At 39.7% G+C, this 26448-nt stretch overlaps 1 protein-coding gene across 10 annotated transcripts in view; it reads right to left on the bottom strand.

Moving 5' to 3' along the window:
• p120ctn (adherens junction protein p120) overlaps positions 1–26448 on the bottom strand; it is a 180313-nt gene that overhangs the window by 88581 nt on the left and 65284 nt on the right. The window lies entirely within an intron of this gene.

The following is a 26448-nucleotide window of genomic DNA, read 5'->3' as shown; positions in this document are numbered from 1 at the left end:
TTTTAAGTCGAATTGCTTCACGCAAACGACGCAAAACGCTTAAATTATATTCCTTACTAACAGTTTGGCCCTATGGAAGGAGTTCATAGTACACCACGAAAATCGAAAAAAAACTGGCATGAACTTTGTATTTAAAGGAATTTGACGCGCTCTTTTCGTGCTGTAAGTAAGGTCTCTAACAGTTAACTGACAATTTTTAAACACTAATTCCTTCACTTCATTGACGATGGTCGTCCGGAGCGCTCCAAGTCATTAACATGTTCTCGACACTCCTTGAAGTCTTTGTACAACTAATAAAAATTTTTCTCCGACATGGTAGAATCACCAAAGGCCTTTCGCAGCATCCTCAACGTTAACTCAGAAAAAATTTTATTCCGCAAAATTCCGCAATTAAATCATTGACTGTGTGAAAATCGAAAAATTCACTCTTATTTGTTTGGTAAACACAAGCGTAAATATAATACTGATAATAAAATTGATATGAAATTTGATCCAGATGTCATTAACAGTCCTGCCAACTAAACTAAAGAACTACCCCGAAATGTTAGGCTCGCGCAAAAAGATGGTTTATCCTCTTGAAAAGCGAGGAATCCAGCAACTCCACGAAGGCAGCTGAGCGCTACGGACTGGAGGACATTGTGGTGCGCTTTTACAAAGAAGACGCCAGAAGTCGGCTCGTAAAGACAGGGGTAGCCCTGGATACCCTTGACGGGTATGTCTCGGAGGAGAGCGACCCGGCAAGAAATATGCCAGGCGTTAGGGTCGACTCTGACTCCACTTCTGAATCGGACCTAGAAGCAGACCACACAGTGGTTCGAAAGATCGCGCTAGATGTCTTTCAAAATCCTGCAGATCAGCCTTCACCACTCGAAGGCAGCCTCGGCTTCACTCCTGCTTAATCTTGCAAAAGGTGACGCATATATGTTCCTGATTCATGAACCTTGGATCTCACGTAACAGGGTATCTGGACTGGGCACATAAAACTATCAACTGTGCATTGCTGACTTTGCAGGTAAAACTAGAGCCTGCATCCTATTAGGAAAAAACGTACTATTTTCCTACTACCTAAGACAACAATACAGCGAGCTTAGAAGGTCCAGGAGGACCCTAAGGTTCTGCTCTGCAGGGGTAGCACTGATACAAAAGAGCGAAGTGAGTTCATTTTTGATTTTATCTTTTCATCAAATCTGTTGGTGGATAACACAGGTAACATACCCACCTTTATAACGAAAAAGGGTGGATTTGACCTTTCCCTGATCTCTGACTTAAAGATTAATGATAAATATATAATGATTAATGATCAATTACCGAAATTATCGAAAACTAAACTAATACCCTAGGCAGATTCATTTCAGAGAAACCTCAAATTTTTTTAGAGCCTTATGATACGCTCTAGTAAATGCCTGGAAAAATTATGTCCGATTAGTCTTTCGAGATTGGAGCCCCCAGAAAAGCGCCCGCAAGTTTTTTAATCAAGCCATATTACATAACAATGAGGGGTCATGGTAAAACTACAAAGTCAGTCTCGCAGTCTACAACAAAGAATTACGAAGGGAAAAATGGCGCTCGTGGGCGCTGAGAGTACATCTTTTGTCACCAGGTTGACACCGTGGAATAGTGGACACGGAGTGAGTCGGGTAGCTCAAACCTTCAAGCCCTTTAAATTCGGATGTCCAGATGGAATCATACCCGCTTAGCTCGCCATGCCAGAATAATTCTCGATAATTTGACTCCGCCAGACTTTCAAAATTATATTCGATACCGGTATTAACCCGGAAATGTGGCTACACAGCATGGTGCTGTTCCTTCCTAAAGCGGGTAATCCCTCTCACTACACCCGTAAAGACTTCAGACCGAGCAGTCTCTTAGTCAGTCCCACAGACCTTCTGTGAACGAATGACCGACAACCTAATATACTTATCAGACTGGACAGGCAAAAATGGACTGGGATAACTCCAAAACGGGATAAATTCTTTTCACTAGGAACTATAAAATCCTTAAAATATTTCTCTTATCTCTTTGGAGAGAAACATTGAGACTAGGTGACAAATCCAAATACCTCGGCCATATCCTAGATAGAAAGCGAGACTGTAAGTCTAACGTCGCCAATAGGCGACAACACTCTACGCGTGCCGAAAAGACGTTGGGCTTAAATGGTTCATGTCACCTATGATACCTCTACACAGCGTTCTTATGCTCGATACTCCTATAAATAGAGAATGTTTAAACCAAACTTCTTAAATCTCGCAGCACTCAACAGTTCTGACCAATATAGATACCAAAGCCAGAGAACTATACACCCTCGATAGAACACAGTACGCCCTAGCAGCCCGACTCTCGATAGCCCATAACGATTTATGCAGAAGCTGCAGAGATGAGGAAGAGAAGCAGATGATACAAAACCCCTTCTACCACTGTCCATACTTTGCCATACTTTGGCTGATATTTCTTTGAAGACATCTCACGTCTAAACAAGCTTCACTCAAAAGTCATTCACAGGACCCACATCCAGCTAGGATTCCCCTGGTAGGCACAGTGTGTTCAGCAAAAATGTATTTTTTATAAAATTTGTTTAAATATTTCTGTGCTTCTCTCTTTTCAAATTGCAAACACTTTTGTTCGATTATACATTTTCCATGCGCCAATACCTTATGGACTGTCATAGACTTCATTGTAATACATACCAATACATAAATTATACCTTTCAAATTGGGTTCTAGGTAGTATTACACAAATTTGATATGAAGGACGGGTTCTGTTCGAGACTCGTGTTAGATTCCATGCGAGATTATTTGGGTGCAGTGTATGTTTTTTATGGTAAGCCGCTTTCTGTTTTATTATTTCATCTTTAACCGGCGGTGTGCCAAGATCCCTGTGGATGTTTTCGGTTTGAACATACCATGGTGCCCCAGTGATTGTTCGCAATATTATTGATAGTGAGCGCTTTATATCAATGTTGCCCTTGCTTGCACTCCCCCAAAGCTCGGAGCCGTAAGTCCAAATGGGCTAAAGAGTGGAATGGTAGAGCAGAACCTGGAGGTCCAGACACAGGGGTGATCGAAAGTTTATAATCCAGGGTAGGCTACTAGCTCTAAGCTTGAGATGTACGTTGAGGTAGACGCCGAGATAAGTTACATCGTTGGTTTGAGGAAGCTGCTTCCTGTTCAAAGTTAGCGGGGGCCACGATTGTCTGTTGAGAGTAAACGTTAATTGTTTACACTTTTGTTTATTAATTTTGATTCGCCAGTCTGATAGAGGTGAGTTTATTTTTGATTTCATCTGACTTCAAATCTCTTGGTAGATAACACAGGTAACAAGACCACCTTTATAACATCTGATTTCATCTGACTTCAAATCTCTTGGTAGATAACACAGGTAACAAGACCACCTTTAAAACAAAAAACCACAGGAAGGTGTTTGACTTCACTCTCATCTCTGACTCAAAAAATACTGATATATATAAACAGTCATTAGCTTCGACACCAACATTCCAATCAATTACCGAAACTATAGAAAGCTAAACTAAATATCCTAGGCAGATTCATACCAGAGAACCCTCACATTTTTTCAAAGCTTTATGATACGCCCTAGTAAAGGTACCTAAAATATTGTAGATTCAAATAATTCTAGCCTAAACAATTATGTCCGATTAGAGCAACCAGGGGAACCAAGAAAAGAAAGCCACCTAGGTAGTCTTCCGAACTTGGAGCCCTCAGAAAAAGCGCGCGCAAGCTTTTAAATCTAGCCAAATCACTCACATAACAATGAGGACTCATGACAAAAATACAAAGTCAGTTTCGCAGTCTACAACACCCGCAGTATTGCACTAACGTAGAGGGTACATACATTGCACTTACTCAGAATTACTAAATTAAATTACATTGTGTGCTCTTAGATATTATAGCGTTAAGTGCGTGAGAAGACATTTTTCTAATAATTTGGACAGGAACGAAAAAAAACTTATTGGCCTGTACGATGAGGGAATTGTGTGGTCTATCCCAGACTTCGGTATCACTATGACAATAGATTTTTTCCGTTTTTTTGTGGGAAGTACACATGTTTTGTGATTCCCGTTAAATAGTTTGCATATCAAATCCACTGCACAGTTTGAAAGTTCAATTATCAGTTTTGGGGTTATTAAGTCCCCTCGTGGACCCTTTTAGTTTTTTGTTACATCCTAATGACATTTTTCTCTCTCTTGCAACGTCAGTGCGAAGCGAAAGAAGATTGAAGGAGTTTGTGACGGCGTTTGGCTAAAATACATTGCATAGTTGTTATTTATTGCTGAACGTTGATACACTAAGAGCAGTACAAACAAGTGGCCCAACGACAACAAGCACGTGCTTGTTACGAGCGGGGCCCATTTTTCATATCTGGCAAATACGTAGGTACATTGAACAAATAAAGACGAGAAAAAACAAAGAGCAACTAAGGCTGAAGCAAGTGAGTTAAGATTATATTTTTTTTACAAGGATAAAAGTTGGGGAACGAATTAGATGACTCAAAAGGACTCGTGCACTCACTTTTGATAAGATTATGAGTAAAAATATTATATATGATGGACGTTGATGCACTACGAACAGTACAAATAAGTGGCCCAACGACACCAAGCACGTGCTTGTTACGCGCGGGGCCCTTTTATGCATTTGGGCAAAAAATTCGAATTCATGAGGAAGTTACAAAAATCAAATAGAGACGGGACACAAGTTAAAATAAAAAAAGCAACTATAATATATTAGTTTTCAATACCAGGATAGAAGTTGAAGTGAAAATTAAATGATAAAGGCTGTTATAATTATTACATAGAACGCAGACAAAATTTTGAGGTACATCGTTGAAAATTTAGGGGATAATAATTTCGTGTTAGTCTAACAGGAACATTGAAAGTTAGGCGGTTTACAAGTTCTACAAATTCATTATCACCTCTTATAAAATTTTGCATAAAAATAGTACCAAGCATTGTTCTACGATTTGCAAGTGTAGGTAAATTAAGCAATAGTAATCTTATCTGTCAGGACGGTAGCCTTAAGTTTTGATCCCAGTTTAAACTACGAAGGGCAAAAAGAAGAAATTATTTGTATACGGACTCAATACGGTCAATATGCACTTGATATTTTGGACTCCAAGCCGAACAACAGTGTTCTAAATAAGGATGGACAAGGGAAATAAATAATAATTTGGAAGTGCATGGATCATAAAATTTTTAAGACCAACGCTTTATAAACCCAAGAACACTTATGTGTGTCAAATTTGTGTGGGAGTCAAATTTAAGTTTTGGATCCAGGACAACACCTGACTCTTTAACTGAATATATACGGTCCAGAGACAAGTTTTGAAGAGAGTAACTCATGACCGTTGGCGTACCCTTATAGAAAGTCATAACGTTCCATTTAAGATAGTTTAAATTCAAAAGTTTGTACTGACACCATTCCTGGAATCTATTAATGTCTGACTGCAAGCAGAAACCAGACTCAATATTATTATATGATAAACAAAGCTTAACATCTTCAGCGTACACTAGTACACGAGAGTGAGTTACGATAGAGGGAAGATCATTTATAAACAGAGTAAACAGCAAAGGGCCTAAATGACTGCGCGGAGGCACTCCAGATGTCACGTAGATCATCTTGGAAACAGCGTTTTTGAATGTAACCCTCTGAGATCCACCATTCAAATAACTTGAAATCCAAGTTAACAGATTATTCGGAAACCCGAGCTGATCTAATTTGAATAAAAGAAGAGAGTGGTTTACAGAGTCAAAGTATGTCTGCAATTTTTTGTTAAGTCCATCTATTACAAAAGATGTCAATTCGAGCAGAATAGTAGTGGTCGATCCTCGCTTAACAAAACCATGTTGACTCGGTAATATCAAAGAGGAGCACAAATGTTGCAAATGAGATGTAATTATGCGTTCGAAAGTGTTAGGAATGGCAGACAATTTGGAGATTCCTTCGTAGTTCTGGACATCCACTTTCGCACCCTTTTTGTAGAGTGGAATAATACAAGAATCTATCCAGATAGTAGGAAAAACAGATGTTGAGATAGACAAATGAAAAGGTTAAGGAATGGTTTTACAAAAGGTTCTTAAGCACACACACAGGGAGACCATCAGGCCCAGTAAAATAGGTTGGCGTTATAGTTTTGAAATCAGTTTAGAGAAAACTTTCGGTAATTACAAGAGAAACAAGGAAGAACGCTGTAGTCGAGTACCTCGACTATCAGATACCCGTTACTCAGCTAAGTCAGGGACCAAAGGGAAATGGAGATATGCAAGCAACAAAGCGAGACTAAAAAGCGCCACCTACCGGCGGTAGACAGATTTACGCGTTATGGGCGTTAAAGTGGGCGTGGCAAATTTTTTTTTTGGATCAATCGATAGGTATTGACGAGACCAATACATTTCAGTTAAAATTGTTTATCTAGCATGAAAATTGTGGGCGTCACAGGTTTTCGTGGTTTGTGGGCGTTAAAGTGGGCGTGGCAAACTTTTATTTGGGTCAATCGATAGGTATTGTTGAGAACATTACATTTTTTATTCTAGCATCAAAACTGTAGGAGCCACAGTTTTGGGCGGTTTGTGGGCGTTAGAGTGGGCGTGGCACTCTACTGAAACAAACTTACGCTGCGTAAGAAGCTCAGGAATCTGCACGCCAAATCTCAATAGCCTAGCTCCCATAGTTTCCGAGATCTCAGCGTTCATCCGGACGGACAGACAGACGGACTCGGCTAGTGATTCTGATCAAGAATATATATACTTTATGGGGTCGGAAACGCTTCCTTCTGCCTGTTACATACTTTCCGACGAATCTAGTATACCCTTTTACTCTACGAGTAACGGGTATAATTATCAACAGATTGTTTTATAACTCAGAAATAAACAAGGAAGAACGCTATAGTCGAGTACCTCGACTATCAGATACCCGTTACTCAGCTAAGTCAGGGACCAAAGGGAAATGGAGATATGCAAGCAACAAAGCGAGACTAAAAAGCGCCACCTACCGGCGGTAGACAGATTTACGCGTTATGGGCGTTAAAGTGGGCGTGGCAATGATGAGAGCAATACATTTTAGTTAAAATGTTTACTCTATCATCAAAACTGTAGGAGCCACAGTTTTGGGCGGTTTGTGGGCGTTAGAGTGGGCGTGGCACTCTACTGAAACAAACTTACGCTGCGTAAGAAGCTCAGGAATCTGCACGCCAAATCTCAACAGCCTAGCTCCCATAGTTTCCGAGATCTCAGCGTTCATCCGGATGGACAGACAGACGGACAGACGGACATGGCTAGATCGACTCGGCTAGTGATCCTGATCAAGAATATATATACTTTATGGGGTCGGAAACGCTTCCTTCTGCCTGTTACATACTTTCCGACGAATCTAGTATTGGAAGAAACCAGCAAATAAATCTGCAGTTTCGGGATCCGTATATGCCCCAATAGAGTTTAATTGTACTGATGAGGGCAACGCTGAAGAATTTTAACTTTGGAGGAAAACTATGAAAAACTCATAGGAGACAATTTGTTAGTTCGAGTGTGGGATGATATCGGTCTTCTGGCACAACAAGTGCGTAATTTCTATATACCGTGACTCCAGACGGATCTAAAACAAATCTAAATCTAATTGTGTGTTTAGTGAATTACGTATAAAACTTACTTGTTGTAATAATAATTCTAACAGACCGTCAGCAAAGTCATGGACAGATGTAGGGACAAGCGAGTCAGTGGAAGGGGGCCAAGAAATTTCAGGGAGATTGAAATCACCCAAAACAATCAACAGATCCCAGATGAGATAGAACAGTTTTTGTCGCAGACAAATGGTGCTCATAAATTATACACTCGGATCCAAGTGGAATATAAGAACAGGTTACAATAATAGATGAAGATTGCAAAGAAACATTATCACCAACGAATTCTATGTCTTTGGGGTTGAAAAAGTATATTCTCTCTGATGTTAGATTAGAGGTAACGGCAATCGTCTGTAGATGTGGTTTCAGGGGTTAAACAAGACTCACATAATTGCTTCCTATAGATGAACCGAGAGTTTTTTTATTTCCCCGCCAGAAATCTGAACAGCGTTCGTCTGATTATCGGGTCCAGGGACTTATACAGAGCTTACTTTTACTGCAAGCACAGAAAGCTCCGTAGGGTTTGACACCTAAGACTGACTAGTAGAAACATGGACTCCTCCAGAGCTTTCGGTACCTACGGGTACTGCCGGCAAGAGCCGGTGAATACCAACATAGCTTCCGTTACCGATCGGGTAAAAATACTGGAAACTAAATTGAATTTTAAAGAAGCGGTCTTTTGCGTTTAGGTGACCCAACTGGACCACTTGGACCACTATTATTCACAATATATATAAATGATCTTCCGTCTGTGCTATCGACATGTAATGTCCATTTATATGCTGATGATGTTCAAATGTATGTTAGTCATCCCTTAAACAGAATTAGTGAGTGATTAGATACTTTTAGAATGGATCTTGCAAAAGTAAATGAATGGGCAAAAAACAACGGTCTTGCCATCAATCCGTTAAAATCAAAGTGCTTAATCATTTTTAAGAAGAAATTATGCAATATTGAACTATCCCTCCTGATGATTAACGAAACACCAATTGAGTACGTAGAAACCGCCAATAATTTGGGTATCACATTTAATAGAACCTTGAACTGGAATGACCACGTAAACAAAGCTGTAGGCAAAACATTCGGACTAATAAGATCCTTGTCACTAGTTAAATGTTCCTTACCTGTTGGTGTGCGTCTTCTAATTGCAAAGTCTTGTATATTCTCTCGGATGTTAGATTAGAGGTAACGGCAATCGTCTGTAGATGTGGTTTCAGGGGTTAAACGAGACTCACATAATTGCTTCCTATAGATGAACCGAGAGTTTTTTTCTTTCCCCGCCAGAAATCTGAACAGCGTTCGTCTGATTATCGGGTCCAGGGACTTATACAGAGTTTACTTCTTCTGCAGGCACAGAAAGCTCCGTAGGGTTTGGCACCTAAGGCTGACTAGTAGAACATGGACTCCTCCAGAGCTTTCGGTACCTACGGGTACTGCCGGCAAGAGCCGGTGAATACCAACATAGCTGCCATTACCGATCGGGTAAAAATACTGGAAACTAAATTGAATTTTAAAGAAGCGGTCTTTTGCGTTTAGGTGACCCAACTGGACCACTTGGACCACTATTATTCACAATATATATAAATGATCTTCCGTCTGTGCTGTCGACATGTAATGTCCATTTATATGCTGATGATGTTCAAATGTATGTTAGTCATCCCTTAAACAGAATTAGTGAGTGATTAGATACTTTTAGAATGGATCTTGCAAAAGTAAATGAATGGGCAAAAAACAACGGTCTTGCCATCAATCCGTTAAAATCAAAGTGCTTAATCATTATTAAGAAGAAATTATGCAATATTGAACTATCCCCCCTGATGATTAACGAAACACCAATTGAGTACGTAGAAACCGCCAATAATTTGGGTATCACATTTAATAGAACCTTGAACTGGAATGACCACGTAAACAAAGCTGTAGGCAAAACATTCGGACTAATAAGATCCTTGTCACTAGTTAAATGTTCCTTACCTGTTGGTGTGCGTCTTCTAATTGCAAAGTCTTGTATATTCTCTCGGATGCTAGATTAGAGGTAACGGCAATCGTCTGTAGATGTGGTTTCAGGGGTTAAACGAGACTCACATAATTGCTTCCTATAGATGAACCGAGAGTTTTTTTCTTTCCCCGCCAGAAATCTGAACAGCGTTCGTCTGATTATCGGGTCCAGGGACTTATACAGAGCTTACTTCTTCTGCAGGCACAGAAAGCTCCGTAGGGTTTGGCACCTAAGGCTGACTAGTAGAAACATGGACTCCTCCAGAGCTTTCGGTACCTACGGGTACTGCCCGCAAGAGCTGGTGAATACCAACATAGCTGCCGTTACCGATCGGGTAAAAATACTGGAAACTTAATTGAATTTTAAAGAAGCGGTCTTTTGCGTTTAGGTGACCCAACTGGACCACTTGGACCACTATTATTCACAATATATATAAATGATCTTCCGTCTGTGCTGTCGACATGTAATGTCCATTTATATGCTGATGATGTTCAAATGTATGTTAGTCATCCCTTAAACAGAATTAGTGAGTGATTAGATACTTTTAGAATGGATCTTGCAAAAGTAAATGAATGGGCAAAAAACAACGGTCTTGCCATCAATCCGTTAAAATCAAAGTGCTTAATCATTATTAAGAAGAAATTATGCAATATTGAACTATCCCCCCTGATGATTAACGAAACACCAATTGAGTACGTAGAAACCGCCAATAATTTGGGTATCACATTTAATAGAACCTTGAACTGGAATGACCACGTAAACAAAGCTGTAGGCAAAACATTCGGACTAATAAGATCCTTGTCACTAGTTAAATGTTCCTTACCTGTTAGTGTGCGTCTTCTAATTGCAAAGTCTTGTATAATACCCACACTCTTCTATGGTCTAGAGATCTATGCAAATTGTGATGTAGCAAGTCAACATAAGCTGAAAATAGCATTCAATAGTATTGCGCGTTTTATAGTTAATTTGCATAGATCTGACCATGTAACTCAACTTGCTTACAAGATATTTGATATAAGCTTGGAAGATTATATAAAAAGTAGAGCAATAATCTTTTTACACAAAGTTATATACACCAGAGAGCCATCATACTTATTTGAAAAATTACAATTCTCCAGATCTACAAGAACAAAGAATATTATCTGCATCCGACACAATACGATTAGAACGTGGAACGAGCTTCCCAACTACATAAAAGAAACTAGGAGCGCAACACTATTTAAGACAAAACTTCTCTCACACCTAAAAAATAGCAGTTCAAGTCTGCTATAAGGTATCATATCCCATCTTAACATTGCGACTTATCCCTAAAACCTTTTCCTCAGTTTTTTTAATTTCGATTTAACTTTATTTGTCATTCTAAATGTTCAACAATTAATGTAACAATGTATGTCATTAGATTTAAAAACCAATTTTGTCCAAATTTAAGTATGTTTACCAGTTGTGACTAGCGCAGTAATTTATAAGTTTTAGAACTTGTAGCGTTAGGAAGTCTAAACAATAAATAATAAAAATAATAATAATAACTGACACATTATTATTATCAAAGCCTGCCTTAAACTCTTTGAAATCAGAACCAACCTTCATAAGCTTATCATAAGCATTTCTTAAAGCAATCATTGGTCAGGGCCACGTTTAAAACGCAATCTATTTTAACGCAAGAGGCACAAGACCACGAAAAACAAACGCGCAGCAACAACAAGTCCAACAAGTCCAGTAAATTTAGGATGTATGACTGTATTGCAGAGACGACAATAAATAAAAACGTCATTGGGTGACGATCCAAACCGGCCCTATTTTTTTTTTGAGCAAAAGGGAGCCATTTTTATTACCTTGCAGAGGGTAATATGACTTCAGTCAAAAGATTGCAACGCAGTGAAGGAAACGTTTTCGACCCCATAAAGTATATACAAGGTGAGTTCCAAAGTAAAACAGGACTTTTTTAATCTAGCGCCCTCTAGTGGCGCCATCTATACGTCAACTGGTGCGTTAGAATCTGCTATCGTTTATCGACTTCCAGTAAAAATTTCATGACATTTCATCTATTGGAAGTGAGGTTATTGCGTTTTAAGTGTCAGTATGTTTTTGTCATCGGTGCTAAAATGAGCTTCGAACAAAGAGCCAACATTAAATTTTGTTTTAAAATTGGTAAAACTTTTACCGATACGTTTCAATTGATGAAACAAGTTTATGGCGATGATTGCCTATTCCGTAGCAGAGTGCACGAGTGGTTTCAACGTTTTCAAAGTTCACGACCAGCATAAATGACGATGAACATGTGGGCCAACCAAAATCCGTGATCACCGAAAATTCCATCGAAACTGTGCGTGAATTCATAAAAAATCAGCCGAAATCATCATTGAAATTCGTGGAAATAGAATTGAACATCTCCAAAACCTCGATTTATCGCATTTTGACCGAATATTTGGGCTTACAAAAGGTGTGTGCACGGTTTGTTCTGCACAAATTGACTGACGTCCAAAAATTGCTCAGAATTCAACATTCGAAGGACATCATTAAAGAGGCAAAAAAAGACCCGAACTTCCTTTACAAGATTGTTACTGGTGACGAAACGTGGTGTTTTCAATATGATCTCGAAACGAAACGCCAGAGTGCTGAATGGAAGGCGCCGGACGAGCCGAAACCCAAAAAATCGCGCCTGGAGAGGTCAAAAGTGAAGACAATGCTGATTTGTTTTTATGATTCCAAGGGTATTGTCCACAAAGAATTTGTTCTACCTGGCCAAAACGTTAATGCGGTATTCTACCTTGGAGGTTTGAAGCGTTTGGTGCGCCGTATTCGACGTGTTCGGCCAGAATATCGCGAATATGGAAGTTGGCGTTTGTTGCACGATAATGCGCCGTCTCATCGATCGACGCTTGTGTCCGACTATTTGACCAAAAATCACATTTTAACCATCAACCACTCCCCGTATTCACCTGATATGGCACCGTGCGACTTCTACCTTTTCGGAAAAATGCATTTGCCGATGAAAGGAAAGCGTTATGCAGTCGTAGAGGCCATTCAAAAGGCTTGCACCGGCATACTGGCGGCCATACCGGGCAACGAGCTAAAACACTCGTTCGACATGCTTTTGAACCGTGCAAAACGCTGTATTAAAGCAGAAGGAGACTATTTTGAATTAAATAAATTGATTTTGCCGAAAAAACTATTTGTTCTGTCTTTTTTTTTTAAGTCCTGTTTACTTTGGAACTCACCTTGTATATTCTTGATCAGCATCATGAGTCGATCCAGGTATGTCCGTCTGTCCGTTTCTACGCAAACTAGTCTCTCAGTTTTAAAGCTATCGTTCTGAAACTTTCGCAAAAGTCTTCTTTCTTTTGCAGGTAGTATAAGTCGGATCCAGCAGGATCGGACAACTATGTGTTATTGCTCCCAAAGAAATAATCAGAAAAAAAATATCTTTGGAGTTTGTTAACATATAACACACATTTTAACCAATTGGGCTTGCCGAAGTTAACTTCCTTTCTTGTTTTTAAAGTATTGTTAGCTTATAAAATTAAAATGTAGACACACAAAAACACAAAAGTATAAGATCGCGTAGAGACTGCGAGCGTGGCTTGCAAAACACAAACAAAATAAACACGACAACATTTTAAACGAAAACAAATATATATATATAAGTAAATGCTGCACCATAAGTGTATTATAAAAAAAACGTTATTTAATTTATTCTTACACTGGTTAAAATATTTTGGGTTGGAAGAACACCGACTTGCTATTGAAAAATCTCAAACTGAACTCACTGTCTAACTCCTACTTCATTTACTATCATACCTCGGTTTTGAGCTTTAGACCTTTTTGTGAGTGGAGCTTATTGCTATTGAGTGACTTTCTGAATTTGGACTTTGGACTCCAGACTTGGGTCCCGAAATCTGAGTATCCTGAATTGTAGGAACGTGCCGATAGTCTGAACAGCGGCTCGTTCTAATTGTTTAGTCTATAAACTGTGGTTTTTTGTTTCATGCTAATTTTCCTCTGGCTTCCTTATAGTTCGGTAATTTTCCATTGGCTTGTTGACAATTAAATTTGGGTTCTTATTTCTTAGAGGGTGTCTCGAGGGTGACTGCGTAATGTAAGCATGTATGTGTGGGTGTGTGGACATGTACATACCCTGCAAGCAAAAGGGCGATATTTCTATCGCCTGTCGTCCAAGAGTCACTTCTTAGTAACTTCTGCGCGATAGAAAGACGATAGTACACATTTTACAAAAACAAAATATACATGTGTCGCGTAGAAGTAACTTCTAAGTCACTTCTGGACGATAGAAAGACGATAGTACACATTTTACAAAAACAAACGGGGTTGCGATCGCGAAGAAGTAACTTCTGAGACACTTCTGCGCGATAGAAAGACGATAGCACACATTTTACAAAAACAAAAAGAGTCGGGATCGCGAAGAAGTAACTTCTGAGAATCTTCTGCGCGATAGATAGACGATAGTACACATTTTACAAAAACAAAATTAATGGAAAAAAACAAGCCGTAAAAAGAGGTCGCGGTAATTTTCCGTTACCCCTTTTTTTCTGAAAATTGTTTGGTCTTTCTTTTGACCCACGCTATTATTTTTCGCCCGAGCGTCATTTCGTTGCGCGATTTGTCTGTGTACAGTGCGGTTTTGTATCAATTTCGTGCGTTTTAAAAATATTGCTTTGTTTTTTTCTAAATGTTATTAATTGCTTAACATATTTAAATATCCCCCTCAACAAAGGGTGCGAAATTAAGTGCTTATCGTAAGCTGTACGATCATTTAAAGCTATTTACGGACAAGCTAGCTGTGGACATTACTTGGCGTGTAACTGCGGATCCAACGATTCTCAACATATTTCATTGTAAAAGGTAATGTCTTCTAGTTTATTTTTACTTTGAATGAACAAAAAATAATTTTTGTTTCTGTTTTTTTTAGAAATGGTTTTTAATAAATTTCTTATGTCGACGGAGCTGGACCTAAATAACATTGATCAGCCAAATTTCCTACATGCCAGTGACCGTGTATACAACCGGACAAACAACTTATACACAAAATAAAACCAAAATATTGAAAGTATAAAAAAATATGTTTTTATTCAAGTTTTTCCAATTGGGAAAGACTCTTCTAGATATCTTCTACAAGCAAATGTAAAGTCACTTCGGAGTAACTTCCAGAAGTGACTACGGCGACACTTTTAGAAGTTACTTCGGCGATATCGCATTCGGATCGCGGAGGTGACTCCCGTCGGGAAGAAATGTGCCACTTCGGCGGCACTTCTCGGAGTAACTTCGGCGACACTTCCAGAAGTTACTTCGGCGATACCGCATTCGGATCGCGGAAGTGACTCCCGTCGGGAAGAAATGTGCCACTTCGGCGGCACTTCTCGGAGTAACTTCGGCGACACTTCCAGAAGTGACTTCGGCGACACTTCCAGAAGTAACGCAGAAGTGACTTCGAGAAGTGTCGCCGAAGTGGCACATTTTTTCCCGACGGGAGTCACTTCCGCGATCCGAATGCGATATCGCGGGCGATCGTTTTCATCTTCTAGAAGTCACTTAATAGTGCCTTCCGCGATAGAAAATGCTTGCAGGGTAGGAGTATGTGGTACTATGGATATGTCACTTTGCCATCCGTTGAATTTGGCCTGTCCTCAGGCGGATAGTCTTGGGTATAACACTACATTTTCTTCTATGCTAGTCTGATTGGGTAGGTCGTTTACAATTTCTGTGTTCTGTTTTAGCGATGTTACAAATTTCACATTCATTTATTATATTTTGAATTAATTTTTGATAATCAGGGAAATAATATTTTTCTCTAAACCATTTAGTAGTTTTTTCGATTCCTGGATGTAAATGTTCCTAATGTCTTTTCAAAATTGTTTCTTTAAAATCTGCATATGTCAATATGTCTTCGAGTCTGGTCATACATCTTACTAATTTTGTTAAATGTTTTGCATTTATAATTTCAACATAGGCTTTTTGGAATGTGAGAAAATCTGAGGCATTATGGAAATTAACCGCGCTCTATTTAGCGCATAAGTATTCTTTAATTAATTCTTTCGCTGTCTCTATCATTTCTTTATAAATAATTTTAATTTTTAGTTTGAAAATAGTGTGTTACTTCAGTTGTGTCTTCGTTTCCTTTTATTAATTCGATTTGTCGGGAAAAATAATTAAACGGTCTCTCAGTTATAGAAATATAATTTTAATTGTCTTCCTGAGCACTGTGTACTGCATTACTAGCGGTTTCTTCTGGTATGTTTTCTTCAGAATTTTCTGTATACATAGTTTCTTCTATTTTAGTTCTAGATAATGCGTCGGCTACATAATTTTCTTTTCCTGGCAAATATTTAATTTGATAATCGTATTCGTTTAATTTTATCTTCCATCTTTGTAATTTTATATTTGGTTCTTTAATATTGTTAAGCCAAATATTTCGCTTAATATTTCAAAAGGTCTGCCGAATAAATATGACCGAAAATATTTGGTGGCCCATACAATTGCTAAGAGTTGTTTTTCTATGGTGGCATAATTTATTTCGTGTTCATTAAGGGTTCTGCTGGCATAACAAATGGGTTTATGATTTTAAGATAATACTGCTTCTATCGCCATGTTACTTGCATCCGGCTTACTAAAGTCGGGGTAAATTAAGATGGGGTCGGATGTCATCAAGATTTTAATTTTTTCGAATGCTTCTATGTATAGTTTGTCTTTAGTGTTAATTGTGGAACCTTTCTTTAATTTTATTGTCATTGGTTTTACAATATTTGCAAAGTTTGGTATGAATTTCCGATAAAATCCACATAATCCTAGAAATGATTTTATTTCTTTTGCGGTTTTTGGTATCAGGAAATTTACGATGGCACTTATTTTTTTTGGATTCGGTTTTATACCTGTAGTTGTTACTTTTCATGAATTCGCATTTATCCAATTGTAATTTAAAATTCGCATCTCGTAATTTTTGGAATTCCTTTTTCAATGATAGAATATGTTCTTCCAATGAAGTGAAAAAAATTATTATATCATCTAGATATACTAAACAATCTTTATAGATTAAATCTTCTAATAAATTGTTCATACATCTTTAAGAGGTAGCGGGGGCGATTTTAAGGCCAAATGGCATTCGAGTATATTCGTAATGACCATGTTTTGTTGAGAATGCTGTTTTCGCTATTGGTTCTGGTTCCATTTGAATTTGATAAAATCCTTTGGCTAAATCAATGGTAGTGAAATATTGACATTTCCCAATTTGTCTAATATTTCGTCCATTCTGGGTATTGGGAACTTATCATTGACAGTGATTTCATTTAAATTTCTGTAATCTATCACTAGTTTGAATTTCGGTTTTCCTGAGGCATCACTTTTTTTTGGAGCTATCCAAATTGGTGAGCAATAGGGAGATTTTGATTTGCGAATTATTCCTTGTTCGATCATTTCGTTTATTTGTTTATTAACCTCCTCGTCGAAAGTTTGAGGGTATTTGTATGATTTCCTATATATTGGGTCTTAGTGTTTTGTTTGTGTCGAATGCCTGACAGTACTGGATGTCATTGTATTCGAACAAAACCCTTTTTAAATTTTCTTTCTCTTCCTCATTTAAATGTTCTAATCTATATTCATTGCATTCTTTTAATTCATTATTAATAGCAAAGTTTAAAGATTGGTCCTTTGATAAGGGCGGAATAAGGCATTCTAATGCGGTCTTATCCTCTTCAATCTTGACCTTTACTATACCGTTTTCGCCATATTTTACATAAAGTAGTGTGTCTCCTAACATAACTGTTTCTTTTTCGTAGTCTATCTTTGCTTTACTGTCCCTTAAATAGTCTCTACCTATTAGGATGTCGTAGCTGTTGGAAAATTTATGTAAATAGAATTTTTGTTTAGACGGACAAATTTTGGAAGGATCCAATGTTATGCTTTTATTTATTTCCATTGTACCGTTTATTGTAAATACTTTTAATTTTTCTATTTGTTCTTTATTATTTCCAAAATTTTCTGTCATTAAGTTGATAGATGACCCGGTATCTACCATTGCTCTAAGGATCTTTCCCTTAATCATCACTCTTACATATGGGCAACATCTTCTAAATCCGAGGCAGTTTGCTGAAAATTTACGTCCATTCTGTTCTGTGCATTCTCGTTTTCCCTCTGTCTTTTGACAGGTGCTTGGAGAATTATTCGATGTAGATGCCTGGAAATTTAGGGGATTTTGGGCCCTGCCTTGGTCTAAGTTTCTCCTAAACTCATGATAATTTCCCTGGTTTCTAGGGGGAATTTGATTTCTGTTCGTCGAACCTTGAGGATTTGTTGAGTTGTTCAGGTTGTTATTGTAACTTTCTTGGGTAATTATGTGTCTGAGAATTATATTTTTGGTAATAATGATTCTGATGTGAAAGGTTACTTCCCGAATTCCTTCGGTTATCATAACGTTTTGGCTTATAATTATCAAAAGGGTCTGAATCCCAATGACCTAAAATCATTGCTGATTCTTTTAAGTTAGAAAGTGTTGATATATCCTTTTTGGATAGGGAATTATATAATCTGTCGGGAAGTTTTCTCTCAATACAATCTTTAATTGTTTTGTTTAGAAAATTTGTATAAATTGATCTTTCTATTGGATCCAATTCTAACTCTAACTTATTATTTACTTTTGAAGACCTAAACTGTAGTTCATTCACGAACTTACTTATGCTTCCTTGATATTGGGTGTCCCGCACATGTTGTATAATATCCTCGTATGGTCTATGGTCCTTGAAGGCCTTGATTAGGGCTGCTTTAGTTGTTATCCATGTATTAGATTTCTCCTCTTCGATGACTCTCTGGGCTGAATCGACAATGGTCCTCTCTATAGCTCCGTATATGATGTGAGTTTGTCGGACGTCTTGAGTAGGGTACAGTTGTAAAAGGTACTCCACTCTGGCTATATATCGACTTAATTCCGATGGGTTTCCATCGAAATATGGCAATTCCTTGATTTGGCCGATTAAGTGATTCAAATGAATCTCGGACAACTGTGGTAACGTTGAAGGGTTTGCCATTTTTATTGTTCTTTTCAATATTTGCACTTTAAGTTTTCTTTAGCGCGTATTGACCGATTTGGATTTTAGTTTTAGTCTATTGGTTGTATAAATTACACATAGACTCTTTTGTTTTTCAATATTGGCACTTTTTATTTTAGGTTTTTAAGCGCGCATTGATTGAATTGGATTTTGTTGTTGTAAGTTCTTCGTGCGAAATTTGCACATAGATTCTTATGCGGATCTCGGTGATTGTCTTTTATTTGTTCACTGATTATTCGCTGATCCGGATAAACTAGTTGTTTAGTATTATCCTTGTAGTGGATCAGTACCGGTGACTTTTTAAAAGGACTTTTGAGATCCTACCGACTGCGCCAATTAAAGATCTGCACCATAAGTGTATTAAAAAAATCTTTATTTAATTTTACTTTTACACTGGTTACAATATTTTGGAAGAACACCGACCTACTGTTGATAAGTCTCAAACTGAACTCATTCTCTAACTCCTACTTCACTTACGATCATACCTCGGTTTTAAGCTTTAGAGCTTTCTGTGAGTGGGATCTATTGCAATTGAGTGATTCTTTAAATTTAGACTTTGGACTCCAGACTTGGGTCCCGTAATCTGAGTATCCTGATTCGTGGGAACGTGCCGATAGTCTGAACAGCGGCTCGTTCTAATTGTTTAGTCTTTAAAGTTTGGTTTTTTGTTTCATGGAAATTTCCTCTGGCTTGCTTTTAGTTCGGTAATTTTCCATTAGCTTGTTGACAATTAAATCTGGATTCTTATTTCTTAAAGGGTGTCTTGAGGGTGACTGCATAATGTGTGTATGTATGTGTGGGTGTGTGGACATGTACATAGGAGTATGTGGTACTATGGATATGTCACTATATATATAAATATTTAAAAATAATTATTTATTTTTTTATTTAATATTTATAAATAATTATTTATTTATTATTTATAAATAATTATTATTTATTATTTATAACTAATTATTTATTTATTTATTTATAAATAATATAATTATTATAAATTATTTATAAATAATTATTTATTTATTATTATCACGAGGAAATTGAAGCTGATCAGGAAAACTTAGAAGAAGGTCAGGATAATCTAGAGCAGTGGTCGGCACACACATACCATCACAAGTTTGCCTTGCATTAGTGTGAGTGTAACAAACACGAAGTTTGCGCGCGGCGTGCTGTAGCGAGACGTTTCTCTGCTTTGCACTGAGATCCTCTGCCGCAGCAACAAAAAAGCGCGCCGAAGCTGAGAAAAAATGACCCGAAGACCCATGCCGAAGTCACACGAACATGTACGTTATACGTGAGCGAGCAGAGGATGGGCAGAACACTTCCCTATGCTCACTAGATAGGCCGCTGCCGACCACTGATCTAGAGTTAGGTGAGGAAAATTTAGAAGTTAATGAAAATTTTGATGTAGATCAGGAAAATGTATTAGGCGGTCAAGATAATGTAGAAGTTAATCAGGAAGATATAGAAAACATTGAGTCCGATCAGGGAGACTTAAATTTTAAGTTGAAGCAGTGGTATATAAAGCACAAGCCAACTCGTAGTTGCGCTATAGATCTAATCAAAATTTTAAATGAAGAAAATTTAAATGTTAGGCCTTTTTATAAATTTAAATGCAGGAATACATTAGACATTACGGAAATAGATGGGGGTTCCTATTTGCATATTAGCTTTTCGAAGCAATTAGTAAAATTATCTGTGGTAGCAGAATTACCAGAAGTTTTAAGCATTGACGTTAATATTGACGGTCTTCCCTTAACTAAGAGCTCTCGTGCACAATTGTGGCCTATTTTAGTTCGAGTTAATAATATTAATAAATGCCCCGTTTTTCCAGTACGAGTTTTTTCATCTAAAAAGAAGCCATCTAATTGTGTTCAATACATGTCAAAATTTACTAGTGAATTGTCCGATCTTTTTATAAACGGACTTACAATTTTAAACAAAAAAGTAAATATAGAACTTAGGGCGGTGGTTTGTGATGCACCTGCAAGGGCATTTGTTACAGGAACCCCTGGACATACATCCAGTCACGGCTGGTGTCTTCAGGTTGGTCGCAAAGTAGATGGTACATTAACATACAGTACTGTTGCTAGTCAGTTAATTACTGATGAAGACTTTGCGAATAGAATTTATCCAAACCATCACAGCAAAGATTATTTGAATAGTCCGTCCGGAGCTTCCTAACTGGAAAAGCACTGAGTTTAGGCAGTTCTTATTATACACTGGTATTGTAGCTCTTAAAGATTCAATATTATATGACCAGTGTCGGGTCACGCAGCCGCAGCAGCCAACTAACTTCTTAATTCGATCTCTTATATTAATGGCATCGCGAAAGGTAGCTCTCTTTATCTAGCTCTCTCGTCTTTTGTGTACTTGCATTTTTCGGCCCAGCTTTCGGCTGGCTGTCCCTTTGTAAATCAGTACGAATTCTGATCTCGACATAAAACGCATTCTCGTCTCGCCTGCTGTACTCTCTCTCGCTAATAAATTGTTAACAAGCCTAAAGCAACCTGAAATTCGTATTTTAATTTAGCAACAACTAATAAAAAAGCTTATTAGTTCAACATTGGTGACCCCGACGTGATTTGTGCATAAATAATACTAAGTGCAAATCATATAAGTCTATTTATTGACTTTTTTCATTCTTGCTTCTGCGGTGCATTGGCGTAGCAACAATCATAAGGCCTTAAATGCAGTGAGCGCTATAAATAAATAGCAGTTGGTGATTGCGGAAATTTACATATAAGGCGCAAAATCAGCTATACATAGAAGCGTACATAGCCAAGTAACGGGCTGTTATTCCCTCGTTTGCTTTGCGCTCATCTTCCCGCTGGAGCCGAATTTAGGGCATTTCGTCTGCTGTTGTTGTTGTAGCCATGCCTACGGGAGCTTTTGGAGATGTTACCGCTGATGCAAACAGGGCAATATTTTTAAAGCGCAAGGCAACGGCTTTATTTAATAGAGTGGAGCGCTTAGTGGATTCCCTATCAAGTGCGGCGTTAACTTCATGCGACGAATCCGGTCTTCATGTGAGGTTAGAGTTGATTGATGAGCTTCAAGAGTCATTTAAAAAGGTGCTCGGTGAGCTCGAAGAATTGGATTTAGAGGAAATTGGAGGTGATTTAAGTGAGAAATTTGATGACATTCTCGTAACTCTGAAGTCATCGGTTCGATCCGAAATTTCAAAGCGCACCTCACAGCTTCTTTCGCATTCAACTTTTGCTGACGGCATCACTCCGGGAGTTTTCGGCCCCCAGCAGCGTCAGCCTCGACATAGGGCAGCATTGCTGCCCCCACTGGAGCTTCCAAAATTCGCTGGAGGTTATGCAAATTGGTCTGACTTTTATTCTATGTTTACCACGATCATAGATAGTCATCCGGACCTCACCAACGTAGAAAAGCTGCAGCATCTACGATCATGCCTGAGGGACGCAGCGTTGGAAACTATTCGCTCATTGGAAATTTCGGATGGCAACTACGCAATTGCTTTAGATTTGCTGAAAAATAGATTTGATAATCGACGTTTGGTTTTTCAGGCACACATTATTGAGATCCTGGGACTAAAGGCGGTGCAGAGTGGTTCCGTCTCGACACTTCGGGATCTGTCCGATAAATTCAATGCTCATACTCGTGCTCTCAAGGGACTGGGCACGACAGAACAAATCGCAGGATGCATCATCGTCCAAGTCCTGTTCCAAAGGTTGGATCCGGCAAGTCAGGCAAAGTGGGAAGAGCGTTTAGAGGACCCTGCCTTCGTCAATTTAATTCCTACGTGGGAGTCAATGGCATCATTTCTGGAGCAGCGATGCAGGACGTTGGAGACTATGGATTTCGCCATGGCAAACTATACGCCGGGCAATCAGGTGGGAAGTAACAGAATACCCAATGCGCGTAGATCAGCATTTGTTGCCTCGAACGCTAACCCCTGGATTTGTATATTCTGTAATGATACAGGGTATTCCATTTCTCCGAACATAACAGAGCGACAGCCTAGCTTCAACGTCGACATTGGCAGCTGGAACATACCCAAAAATATACAGTTAGCTGACCCAAGGTTTTATGCTCCCCAGCGGGTGGATCTTTTAATCGGAGCCAGCCTCTTTTTCGAGATGTTGTGCGTTGGCCAAATCAAGCTCCCACCTGGATTACCCCTAATTCAAAAGACGCGTCTGGGTTGGGTTGTTTCTGGAGGCTATGGCCTTTCCAATGGCTCGGTTTTAATGTCGTCTCAAGATGAACTTCTCGCTAGTAGAGAGAATAGTTTCGATCGGTTAGATGATCTTCTTCGACGATTTTGGGAAGTGGAAAGCTGCGCCGAGCCAATTATACGCGCTACTAAGGAAGAATTGGACTGTGAAGCACATTTCGTAAGACACGTCAATCGTTTGCCAGCTGGTGATTATTCTGTTCGGCTGCCTGCCAAGTTTAATCTAGATATTTTGGGAGAGTCCTACAAGCAAGCTTATCGAAGATTATTGTCCCTAGAGAGAAAGTTGAATCGTCAGCCATCTTTGAAGGCTCAATATGCAGCATTCATAAAAGAATATCTCGATCTAGGACATATGTCATCAGTTTCTGCCGCTGACATCGGGTTGTGCCGATATTTCTTGCCTCATCATTGCGTCATAAAGGAAGATAGCTCCACTACAAAGCTTCGCGTAGTTTTTGATGGATCGGCGGCCAGTTCCTCAGGCTATTCTCTCAACGATGTTCTTATGGCAGGCCCTGTTATTCAGCCTAAGCTGTTCCAGATTCTTCTACGGTTTCGTTCACACCCAGTAGCAATCACAGGAGACATTTGCAAAATGTACCGTTGTGTTAGGGTTCAGCCTGAGGACAGCCATTTGCAATGCATTTTGTGGAGGGACTCCCCCCAGGATCAATTGCGGGTGTTTAAGCTAGACACCGTTACTTATGGCACGAAGCCCGCATCATTTCTGGCTGTGCGAGCTATGCATCAGTTGGCAGCAGACGAGCATACAGCGTTTCCGCTTGGGGCTGAGGTCATTCGTCGAGATTTTTATGTGGATGATTTGATATCTGGAGCCAAGTCCAAGGAAGAGGCAGTCATCATTATGGATCAGGCATCAAAACTTCTAGCCAAGGGAAAATTTAAGCTTAGAAAGTGGTGCTCCAATGTGTCGGCTGTTTTGGATGGAGTTGCAGACAAGGATAAGGAGTCCTATTTGAAGTTTGATGATGGCACTGATTTTGCAAAAACCTTAGGTCTCGCTTGGGATCCAGTCTCTGACCAACTACTGTTTTCCTTTTCTGTCTTACAGTCAACCTCAAGCCCCTGCAGGCGATCTGTCCTGTCTGCAATAGCGCGATTCTACGATCCTCTCGGGTTGGTGGGCCTGTGATCACAAAATCGAAAATTTTCCTTCAACAACTGTGCAAGGAGAAGTTATCCTGGGATGAAAGCCTTCCTGAGTCACAGAATACGGAATGGAGTGCTATATGTACGAGTTTTGGGCAGATTAAGCATGCGTCATTTCCTCGGCTGGTTCGTTCTCCAAACTCTGAGAGTGAAATACATGGATTTTGTGATGCCAGCATAGAAGCATCGTTTGCAAAGGCCGATCTCAATTACTTTGCTCAAAGTCAAGGGTAGCCCCCTTGAAAACACTCACTGTGCCCAAGTTGGAACTGTGTGGGGCGGAGCTCCTGTCTAGGCTCATCGCAGAAGTGTCTGGGACGAATGCATTTGAGGGAAAGGTTTATTGCTGGAGCGACTCTGCTGTTGCGCTTTCATGGATCCGGGACGAGCCGTCCAGATTCAATATTTTTGTAGCGAACCGAGTAGCTGCCATTCAGGAGCTAACTGAGTCAGTGGAGTGGCGATATGTTCCAACTTCCTTAAATCCAGCTGACATTCTCTCCCGAGGTGCTTTTTCTGCTGAGCTCAACGAGTCTCCTCTCTGGACTCATGGACCAAAATTCCTCTGTGGTCCCAAAGCTGACTGGCCGACCCCAATCACTGCTGAAAAGCCAACGCTTGAGGTTCGCCGGAGGATCCTGCTAATAAAATCTCCATATGAAGACATAGTGTCCAGTTCCAAATTTGCCAACTCCTTTGCTGCCCTTCAAAGAGTTTTCGGATACGTCTATAAGTTTAGTAATCGCATCCATCGCCCTACGCTCACGGTGTCTGACCTTCAAGGCGGTACGCTGCTGTTGCTTCGTCTTGTCCAGCGCTCACATTTATGGGATGACATCAAATCATTGCAGTCAAAGGGAATGGTGCACTCCTCCAGCTCGCTCGCATCTCTTTCGCCATTCATTGAACAACTTGGGCTTCTTAGAGTGGATGGCCGGCTGAGGAATTCTTCTCTGGATTTTAATGGGCGTCATCCAATTATATTACCACGGAGTCAGTCGGTCACTATTGCCATTATTACTCACTTTCATGAACGCAATCTGCACACTGGGCCACGGGCATTACTTGGCATAATTCGATCCCAATATTGGCCTATTGGGGGGAGAAAGACGGTAATGAAGGCGGTAAACAAATGCATTAGATGCTTTCGAATGAAGCCTCGAGTAGTGGAGCATATAATGGCGGATCTTCCAAAGGAACGACTTGATGGATCTCATGCATTCGAAGTCACTGGCATTGACTTTTGCGGGCCATTTCTCTACAAGTCAGAGGTGCGAAGCAAGCCTCCAGTAAAATGCTACGTTTGTGTCTTCATTTGCTTCGCCACGAAGGCTATTCATCTGGAGTTGGTCAAGGATCTCTCTACGGTATCGTTTCTACATGGCCTCAAACGATTTATATGCACTAGAAGAAGGCCGCGGCAGATTTGGTCTGATAATGCAACCAACTTTGTTGGAGCTCGCAATGAGCTGCTCGAACTAAGGCGTCTTTTCCTCAGCAGTGATCATCAGAGAGCTACATTGGACTTTTGCCTAGCTGAGGCTATTGATTGGTGTTTCATTCCTCCTAGGTCGCCACACTTTGGCGGTCTTTGGGAAGCGGCTGTGAAGATCGCTAAGCATCATTTCTACCGCGCTGTTGGCACTGCTGTTTTAGCCTTTGAGGAGTTGCGGACCCTGGTGTGTCACATTTCGGCGGTTGTTAATTCTCGACCATTAGTCTCGATTTCAGAAAACCCAGCTGATCTGGATGTATTAACCCCAGCACATTTTTTGAATGGTGGTCCGCCTTCTTCTTTCGTCGAGCCGGATGTGACCAGTCTTAACTTCAATCGCTTGGATGGATGGCAACGCGTGGCTTACTTGCAGCAGATCTTTTGGTCCCGATGGAAGGAAGAATACCTAACATTGCTACAACAGCGCTACAAGTGGCGCACCCCAAAACCTGGCCTGGTTGTCGATGACTTAGTTCTGGTTAAGGACGAAAACTTGCCTCCCATGAAGTGGCCCCTCGCCAGAGTGATCGAGCTTCTCTTCGGTGGAGATCGGGTTGCTCGAGTTGCCGTTCTGAAGACAGCATCAGGAGTGACAAAGCGAGCAGTAAACAAGCTGTGTCTGCTACCCCTTAAGGATAATGTTGAAGCCCAGGCTTCCAACGGGGGGAGTATGTCGGGTCACGCAGCCGCAGCAGCCAACTAACTTCTTAATTCGATCTCTTATATTAATGGCATCGCGAAAGGTAGCTCTCTTTATCTAGCTCTCTCGTCTTTTGTGTACTTGCATTTTTCGGCCCAGCTTTCGGCTGGCTGTCCCTTTGTAAATCAGTACGAATTCTGATCTCGACATAAAACGCATTCTCGTCTCGCCTGCTGTACTCTCTCTCGCTAATAAATTGTTAAC

This window comes from Drosophila suzukii, assembly GCF_043229965.1.
Source record: "Drosophila suzukii chromosome 2 unlocalized genomic scaffold, CBGP_Dsuzu_IsoJpt1.0 scf_2c, whole genome shotgun sequence".
NCBI classification, from domain to species: Eukaryota; Metazoa; Arthropoda; class Insecta; order Diptera; family Drosophilidae; genus Drosophila; species Drosophila suzukii.
The sequence above is the reverse complement of the archived record's forward strand: the minus strand, read 5'-3'. Positions and strand labels throughout refer to the sequence as shown.